Here is a 10,199-nt window from a genome sequence, read left to right on the forward strand (position 1 = left end):
AAAAAAAAAAAAAAAGAAGCGCACCTGGCGCGGGGAGAGCCCGGCTGGCTGGCTGGCTGCGGAGGGGGGAGCTGGGCGCAGCGCCGGCAGAGGCAGGGGCCGTGGGCTGGGATGCTGCGCGGCGCGGGGAGGTGCGCGGGGGMTGCCCCGGGCCGCGGCGCCCGGCGGGGGATGCTCGGGCTGTCGTGCGAGAAGGGAGGGGACAGGGGCTCGGGGCTGCACAGGAAAATCCCGGCTCAGGGCAGGTGTGAGAAGGTGCACCCGCTTCGGCTGCGGATGCCTTCATTGATCACGGCGAGGCACGGGGAAGGGGGAGGGAGGGAGATGCTTTGGGTATCAAACCGATATCCCGGCTCTTGGCAGGTGTGCAGAGGTCATGTTACACACACTCCGGCGGGGGATGCATGCAGAATAGGTTGAAAACAGATTGGTTTATAAACAGTTTTCAAAGCTGCTTGTAAAATGCACCTTTATGTGGATTCTAGCAAAAGGAGGATGTCTGGATCTCTGAGTGGGGAAGGAGAGCATCTTGAAGAGGAGAAACCACAGGGATGGCTACCTTGTTATTTCCATCGTCTCTGAGAAACGTGTAGGACTTAGAGGTTTCATATATACCTGATGGTATTTAATTGTGAAGATCAGATTTCTTGAGTGCTTCAAAGCAACCGGGTGGGACAAAATCATCTCTGTTTGGAAAGGAAGGTTTGGAGTGCGGGAATTTAATAGTCAGTGTGATGCTTGTGTTCATTCTGCTGGTTCCCAGGGTAGTGCAAGTGCTCTTTGCACTGCAGCAGTGTCTGCTGATGTTTAGTCCATCTCTTCTTCTGGCTTATGGAGAGATTCAGGATTTTAACAAATTAATTGCTATCATCAGCTCAGTGAGAACAGTGAGGCTGGACATGAGGCACTGTCACTCAAGGCTTAGGGGCAAGAATTCCCAAAGATATTGATGGATTTTCCTTAAGCAATGGGGCTATGCAGCAAGAGGGAATCCTTTCCCTGGCAGKTTTGCAGAGTGCTGAGTATCATTTTGGTACTCAAGTTTTAAGTATTCTATGCAGAATTMTTTTCTTTATGCCTTATTAAAATCCAGATTAATATATTGTATTCTGGGATTATGAAAGGTATGAGTGCCATCATCTCTCTTTAGTCTGGATGTACTTAAGCACGTTTCAGGAAATGCTCAGTAAAGATTTCCATTGATGTTTGCTAAACTCCTTTACTCAAATAGATTAACGTTTTCCATGGATTTKCTTGTAAATTCTCTTTCTTACCAAATAATTTCTTACCACAACATCCCAATCCAGAACATAATAACTCCCCAAAGAGACCTTGTTCATATCTATGCAGTCATCCTTGTTCCCAAACTATTCCCCTTAAAATTATGGCATTATATATGGGAAAATAAATGTCTCAAGCACATGAGGTGACCTGTGTTGATCACTAGGTCAGCAAAGAACTGAGTTGGTGATGAGAGAATGCCAGTCCTGAGGGCAAACTCATGTTTCATTCCTACTGATGATCAKTGGGACTTTAATGTGAGTTTAATGGTAGGAAAAACTTAAGTAGTGGCTGCTAGCAGATAGCCAAGACTCCTAAATATATTAAATTTTGTGYATCTTTAGTGTGGTAAGCTTATCATCCTCATGCAAACCTTGCAGTTATTTCAGTGGCCTGTGATAAATAAATGGTTTGTGACTCAGACTGAAAAATCTATGAGGGATCAAAGGCAGCTTGAAAGTTTCCTTCACCTGGAAAACGCAGCAGTGAGCTTGGAAACCTGAGGATTTTTAAATCTAGATAAACCATAATGAGTTCCTTCTGCTGTCATTTCCTCTCTGTGATGTGATTTGACTGGCAGTGGCCTTCACGCTTGGTTTTGAGGTTGTTATGGCYGTATTGGCTCCTGCAGCTCCCCAGGAAAACTTGGGTCAATAAAGTTGAATGGATGTCAATACGGGCCCGTTCCAGAGCSCTGGAAATCAATTGGGATATTTCTGCAGACTGGGATGATGTTTGGATCAGGCTTTCACTGCAGAACTTGGCACAGTCTGTTTGATCCYGAGGGAAAAGGTTTAATATGGAAAGGTGCATTCGAGGCAGGAGCAGAACATCCCTGCTGGGTGCATTGCTGGGACACTCCAAAMACACAGAAATTCTGGTTACAGCATCTATTTGTTATTGGAGGGGTTTCCATGCAAATCTGTAACTCACGGAAATGAAGGGGTGAAAAACAACTAATAACATAACAAAGTGTTTAAAAGCCATGGATTTTTTGCAATAAATATCTTCTCATACCAGTGTGGAGCCTGTGCCTCAAATCACCGCAGAACTTCACCAGTTTGTCCCAGATGCAAGGGATTGCCTGGAATAAATTATCATAATGATAGGATTGAGCCTTGCTGTCATAAATCTCRTAAATGCTACTCTGCACCTCTTTGTCTCAGGTTCATTCTTTATTTACACCTATATTCCAGGTAGAACTTKCACTCGTAGTTTTTTATTTCAATGAATTGAGTTGTTTGTAGAAGACAGAAAGGGCTTKTGTGTTTAGGCTGTACATTTGAATATCTTTCCATGCAAGTCCCAGTAGCTTTACAATCAAGTATCATGATAAATTGTCAAAAAGCTGCCTGAAAAATGGTGTACATTCCATGCCAACCTTTAAAGCTATGACAAAGAACTGCATACACATTTCTTTTAAAGRAACTCAAACTTTTGCTACTTATTTATCTCCTGTATGTGGAACTCCAATCTCAAGGAATAAGTGTGGGATTAGGAAACAATTGAAAGTGCTGATTGTGCCRACATTGTGTGGCTTCTGCTGAGCTGCCTGTGTCTCATTAGCTTCCATTTATAAAATGGGCTACAATTCAAATTACAAAAATTCTTAAGTAACTCTTGCTTCAGAGGTTAAAAAAGTCACCGTTGAAAAGCCACTGGTGAATTGCTGAGGATGGAGCTATAAATACTCAGTGGCAATGTTGCCACAATATTTCCAGTGCTCCTGCTTCACAGTTTGTTAGTGCCATGCTTGTATTTTCTGATGTCTTCAGTGCTTATAAATAATGCTGATCTCACTGGGAAAACTGATAAAAAATTTAACGTATCATTATAAAAACAMAGCCCCCTAAGAACCCATCTGTGCAATGGGCACTAAGGTAATTCTTTTCTTGTATTGATGRTCCTTATCARAACTGRGGTGGAATTTCCATTTTACTGGTARAGATAATGATGCAATTTATTTGAAGTTAAAAGCACCCCCAAGAAAGGAAGGAGGAGGATGACTGACACTTAAGTATGAAGTCAATCAATGTGTTTTTCCTGTGAGTCAGTCTATTCGTTACCATAAAGACTTATTTTCAGTCCAACCCTCTCTTTTTCATGTCTGAATTCCAGCAAACAGTGTTACTTGTTGACATCAAGTATTTGTGAAATACCATTGTTCTGATTCAAAAAGACATACGTAAAATGCAGTGATTTCATTTTTCTGGAAATGAGAAGTCAGTCACAAAACTGATTCTGCAGGTCCTCAACAAATCCCAGTGGGTTCTTTGGGGTTCTTGTCAGTTGGCACCCACAGAATTGGGGGTTTTTTGAGTAGGCACATAAAGTGGAAAAACTGATTTTTTTTTTTTTTTTTTTTTTGCAATTGTCAAAGCCACCAGATAAAATTGACCTCAGGTGGTGCAGCAAGAGTCCTTGTAATATTCTTATTTCCCACTTCTGGCAAGTAGATTAGGGAACTTGCCAGTTAAAAATCATTAAAAAGATGAAAAAAACAGGATTTGGGGCGTGGGTTGTTTTTGCACCTTGCCCCAGAACCTGAGCAAGACCATTTCTGCCACATTCAGATAACTTCTCCTGGTGTGAGGGAGACTCTTCCTACAGCCACAAAGCAAGACAGAGAACTTCTTCCTTTCTGTTTTTCTGCCTTCATCCTYGTCTCTTGCAAGCCTGAATTTAATTAAAAGATCAAAAGCAATACGTATTTCTTGATATTGAGAATTCTTTGTCATCTCACTATGAAAGAAAAGAACACACATCTTGAAAAATTTTCTGAAATGGATCTCACTGGTTGCACGCCCCAGACTTTTGACAGCCAATTGTCACCTGGTGCCTGTTTGATATAATTTCTTGGAGAAATGGTGATTGCAATATCACAGGGATGTTGTGGATGTGTGAGTCGAGGTAGCTGTGCTGGAAATTTGAAGTCTGTGTTGCTTTYGGGGTGGGTTGAGTTGGAAAACCATGTTCCCACTGGGATGTAAGAGATATCTTGCCATTTCTCCCATCATGCTAAGATTTGCAGGACGTTGGGCAGGAGAAAGGTAAACTGAGCACACATTGATCCCTGTGTGAGTGCCCAGGGCGAGGTGCRTGAACTCAGTAATTGTTCTCTCATGGGCTTTGTATTACAACCTAAAACAGAAATATCTGGGAAAAAAAAATCACAGAAAAATCTGGAAAAAAAAATCACAATTCCTTGGCTTCACTGTGTGTGGATATTGGTTAGGTTTGTGCACCTGTGGAATATGAGTTACCACCTTGTTAAAATTGCCTGGTTTTAATCACTATTTGTCTCTATTAATGCATGAACCATTTTGTTTCTTTCTGGTAAATACATTGTCTTTTTCTGCAGTTATAGATAGCAATTAAGAAGGAACTTAGTAACTAGTATCTTTCTCATCTCTCTAGATTTTTAACTTTTTGTAGTCTTTGAACAGATTTTTATTCTATACAAAAATACCTTACTTACTTCTCCAGTGGTTTGTTTTGGTTTTTTTTTAAGGCAATAGCAGTTAATATGAGTACTGTGAAACCAGGGATTAGCATGCTCAACTAAACATTAAATGTTGTTCCCTGCAACATCCCACATGTTGCAAATGTCCACAAAGCAGCAATCATGGGCCTGAGCTTCTGCCCATCAAAGTGAATGGAAATTTCACCCTTTGATTTTTTGACACATTTCCTTTGAAATTAAGCCACAATTCAGCCTTTTGCCAGCTGGATAACTTTCATCACCAAAGTAGTTGTGCAAATGGAATTATTCATGTGCTTGAAAGAAACCATGCACTCAGGTTTTTGGGGTTTTTTGGTGAGTCTTGGAGAGGCACTGCAGCCACTCCAGTATTCCAGTATTCTATTCCAATATTCCACTATCCTCTAACTGCAGTTTATAGTCAATAAAAAACCCAAAATCCTGACTTATAGTCAAGAATGGAATAGCTGCAGCTGGAATGGCCCTTGCTCAGCCTCTGTGTGGACTGAACTTTCATGTTCATTTGCAGAAGAAAACGGCTCTCTCCCAACTCCATCCTCTAAATCTCCCATGTTCCAGGCTGAATTGCTTGTGCTGCTGCCTGGTTCTAAATTGGCTTCATCTCCCTCACTTTTCCTCTGTAAAATGGGGCTGCTCCTCACACAGATGTAAAAACACAGCAGTTAATGCTCGCAGTAAGCTCTGGTGATAAATACTCTGTGAGTCCAAAGAAAAGCTGTTATTTGCAAGAAGTCCATGATGAGTGAGCTGCAGGTGCTACCATGGATTTATGGAACTCGTGCTTTGTATTTTTCTAGAAGGAGAGTGGAGGAACTGGCACCTAACACAATTCAAAAGGATGAGAACAAGCCCACAAAGAGAAAAGAAGACTCTTCTGACTTTTAGAAATCTTTATAAACGTCATTTAATGTCATTTTCAAATAGCTTGAAGGGATCATAAAACTTTGCTCTTCTCTGATCATCGTACCACTTAGAAGTGGAAAGGTATGAACAGCCATAACCCTGGCACATTTTTAACAATGCTCAGGACCAAAGGGGATTGTAAGATGGAAGCTTTGATAACAAAAACATAAAGATGTCACTGTCAACTATCTCAAAATATACACGCTTGTTGTAAATGTCACATAAGCCCACAGGTAAGTGATGGATCAGAATTTCCTGGGTTTTCAAAGTGCTCCTTTTGATGAACACTTTTAACTCTTTCCTGAGCAGGTTATTTCATGCCCCACAAGTTGCTTTTTGCCTTAATCACTGAAACAAAAAAACTCATTTAATATGAGGGAGCTGCAAATATAGACTAGAATTTCAGTTGTACTCCTCATCAAAGAAAAAAATTACTTGGGAAGTGTTTGGAACTAACATACCTTATATTGTAAATCACTTTATTAGCAATAACATGGATTTTTTTCCCTTCATTAAAATAATAGAAGTGGTAAACTAAACTCAGTGTTGGAGATGTAAGGACTAACTYAGAAGTCTTAATTCAGTGAAGTACTTAAGCATATGATTAAGATTAAGCCTTTGATTGTGTCTTGATCAGCTCAGAGTATTTTGCTGAGAGAAGAGGCAAATGACACTACTGGGAACATCAGATATGTCAGGACAGATTTTGGCCCTTGGGGCCTTTCCCTGAGGTCACTCATGGTGACAGGACAGCCAGGATTGGTGACCCGACAGCCAGGATTGGTGACAGGACAGCCAGGATTCAGCCAGGCTGGTTTTGGGGAGCTGGAGGTTCCCAAAGTGGAGATGTCTGAGGGTTTCCATCTTCAGGCACTGCCAATCCCCAACCCCTCACCAGGAGAACACACTGCCTGTTTTTCTGTGCATGAGGTAAATCCCATTGGTTGGAGAAGGGAGAGGCACCATTTTGGGGTTTTTTATCAGTTATCCATCCCCACTATCTATGACCTCTGTTATTCCTTCTTCATCTCAATCATCTCTTCTACACTCACCTTTGGCAGAACCAAGAGCCTCCAATCTGCTCTTCCTGTATGGTTGGCTCACATAAATTTGCACAGCTTTTTGCAGAGTCACTGAATTTTTATTTGGGGTCAGAGATGTTTATACTATCTAAATGCCCTGCTATTGAATATAATARTAGTAGTAGTARTAGTAATAGTAGTAGTAGTAGTAKTAGTAGTAATACAATAATAAAATAATAATAATTTCTCAGTTGAGCTGAAGGTGTAGAATACAGGACCCATGTTTTGCCAAACTTTACAAAGTGCATTAGGTGCTAGGAAAAAACTTAATCCCATATTCAAATCTGCAATCCCAGTAAATAAAAGGCAATTTTAAAATTACAGGCTGGTGGGTATCCCACAAGTTGCAAGTCATTAATAATTAGTATTAAAAAACCTATTATGCCTTTGATTGGGGAGAAATGGACTGAGGCTAGTGTTATAATATTCAATTAGGTTTAATTCCATTTGGTGTGTGTTTTACTTTATTTGAAGTTCAGMCTGTGAAAGGATCATGGTAGCAGCCATCCAAAATGTTAATTTGTGTATAGAGCAAATAACACACAGAATAATTTCATCATGTAGAGCAGCTCTGTTGACTGACAGGGGAAGTGCTGTTAGGCTCATCATGGTTAATTAGATTTCTTTATGCACTGTACAGTGGCATTATAGACAATCATTTATAAATGAGTTTATGAAAATGTCTATATTCGTACAGTGGAAGCACGTTCAACTCTTTCTCTTTTTCCTCTTCAAAATGTACAAAAATGTAAAATGTCACTGGGAAAAAGTAAAATGAAGTAAAACCCTGAGTCACAGCGGTCTGTGAGATAGCAGATGAAGTCAAAAGACCTCAGGGATCAGTGGCCTGCTAACTGGTGAAAAGGTCACTAAAAGCCTTGTCTTTTCTAGGATTTTATCTGCTGCTGACTGACTGGAATTACATATATTCCCAATTTATAAATATTACTCATGTCTATCTGAGCAGCTGAGAGGCTCAATATTTATTTCCCAATTCGTTGTATTTTCCACCACATTTCATTCAATCTGTTAGCACCGCAACAAATCTATCTTTGCATTTATTCCCCAGTTTYTCTGGCCTGTTTCTCCCTTGCTGCTCATTAGTAACTCGTTGGAATTATGGTCTTGCCATTGTATGGATTTCTTCCCCTCCTCCTAAAACACCACTTRCCACCATGAAGAAAACAGCTTCATAATGTGAATTTCTGTGGCAGCACTGCTCTCTGTGAAAACACCACAGAGAATATATTCTGTATTTCTGGCATGTTGCACAGAAATCATCCATTTTAGAGCCTCCACCACTGGACAAGTCACTTCATCAATATCAATGTCAATGCAAAAGTAAACGCCGAGGTTAGCAGGGATATCTTTAAGATGTCAAGCAGAGAGTTCTCCTTGAAAATTCTGCCTGCAACCGCTGTCCTGTCTGAGCTGAGCAGTTCAGACACATAAAACAAACAGGAATTGACCAACAAGTTGAAGTTACATCCATTTGTTTCAGTTGTTTTCCCCTGTGCAGGGCGTTCTTGCACAAACTCGCGGGTTATTTTCCCCCAGAGATCCGGGAGCACGTGGAAGGGTTGGTAATTTATGGATGGAGCAGGGAATTACTTTGAAATCACAGCATTGTGGGCAAGGCTCTGTAACAATTTACATCAGCTCCAGTGACAGGAATTGGGAAAGAAGGGACAACGGGAAGACCAGGGCGAGGAGGCAGCTCCTTGCTATTCCAGCCATGTACATCAATAGTGCTCCGGTGAGTGAAACATTTCTATATTTAGGCTGTTTGGGAAAAAAAAAAAAAAAAAGGCAGTGGAGGATTTAGTAACCATAATAGCAACCATTTTCAGTGTGATTCACACACCCAAATCCTTTGGTTCCTGTTCAGCTCTCCTGGCTTTCTTTTGTCCCCTCTATTAAATGTGTCACACATGCTGCAGCAAACGGTGAAGTCATCCTTGTASACAGYCTTCTACAAGGGAATTTGTAATATRTTTTTATTCCTAAATTAGTTATAAGGAGTTGAAACGTGTAGGGAATCTTTTGCAGCTAAGTTCTGTCTTCTGCTGGCTGATCACATCCACAATGGTGCAGCGTTGGGAAAGCACCAGAACCTGGACTAGGAAATAATTCAGGATGAGAGACCTCCCAAGTGCACCAGGAAATTTTGGTAATTAGCATCCTAATCCCTTCAATTTCCCATAGGCCTAAACAGGGATGACCAGCAGTTCAGACCTGTKGAAATGTCTGCAGTCAAGGCTTTTKCTGCTGATTTTTCTGCACTGAGAAACAACCTAGATGTGAGAACATAAAATGTGCATGGCAGAGAGTATTATTATTAACACCTGCCTAAGATATAGTTAAAAAAATACTTCGTATATTACTTATATTCACTTAAAAAGAGATTAATCTGGGGGGGTTTTGTGGGTTTGTTTGGGCCTTTCTTTTGTTTGTTTTTTTCTTTTTTTTCATTTGGTTTTTTTTTTGTTTGTTTTTAAATTGCTAGCTCCTCATCAGATTTGTTCATAGATGTCTTTTCAGGGGTGGTGTAGTATTAGAAGAGATACCTATGATGTCACAGAGTGTTTATAAACTTAAATGTAATATGAGACCTGAGGCCAATCAGAATAAGGGACTGTCARCATATGAAAAACTGATTTCTGTGATGTTCTGTGAGCACAGATCTGATTTTTCACTCATAAAATGCAATGTATACACCTTTATACGTGTATGTGTGCAGGAATTTTTTTCCCAGGATGCAGTTAGGAAGCTTTGGGAAAGGGAGCCTGTAGTGCGCCAGAACATGGGGAAAAGATTTTTATCTCTTCATATATTCTGAGGTTAACCTTAATATTGCTTTTTACCTGAAATCACTTGTAAACAGCGGCCTTTCAACAATGCATTTCCATTCAAGTTTTTATTTTGAGCTGAAATACTCATTTCTATTTGTGAGGCTGTTTTCAAAAAAACCAAATATTGCACAGGGACAGCGGGAACAGCTCTTGTGGAACTGCCTGCATGGAGAAGCTGCAGAAGGGCAGCCCCACCACGGTATTTTCTGGCATGGTAATTAATTACCTTGTTCTTTAGCAGAATTGTCAGATATGAGCCCTCAGCTGCTGCAGGAAGCAGAGCTTTCACAGGCATCCTATTTGCATCACAGAGAGAGATTTCAATGAATATGCCTTGTAGAATTCATGTCCTTCATTCTTGAATCTGTTTCCTGCAGACATTGAAATCACAGTTGTTACTAATGGGCTTCTAGCACAGGACTTATTCTCCTTTAGGAAAATTAAACTGAAAAGAGCTCTGATTTTTTTTTTTTTTTTATTTTTCAGTGAATAACCCAGCTTTGCAGAACCAACTTTTGGTGCCTTTTTTTGCTCTGCCTGGCTGAGGCACTTCTTTCACCTGTGCTGTATTTCCTCTGT

This window comes from Malurus melanocephalus, unplaced genomic scaffold (genome assembly GCF_030028575.1).
Source record: "Malurus melanocephalus ecotype Western Australia unplaced genomic scaffold, MMel_1.1 scaffold_767, whole genome shotgun sequence".
Lineage (NCBI taxonomy): Eukaryota > Metazoa > Chordata > Aves > Passeriformes > Maluridae > Malurus > Malurus melanocephalus.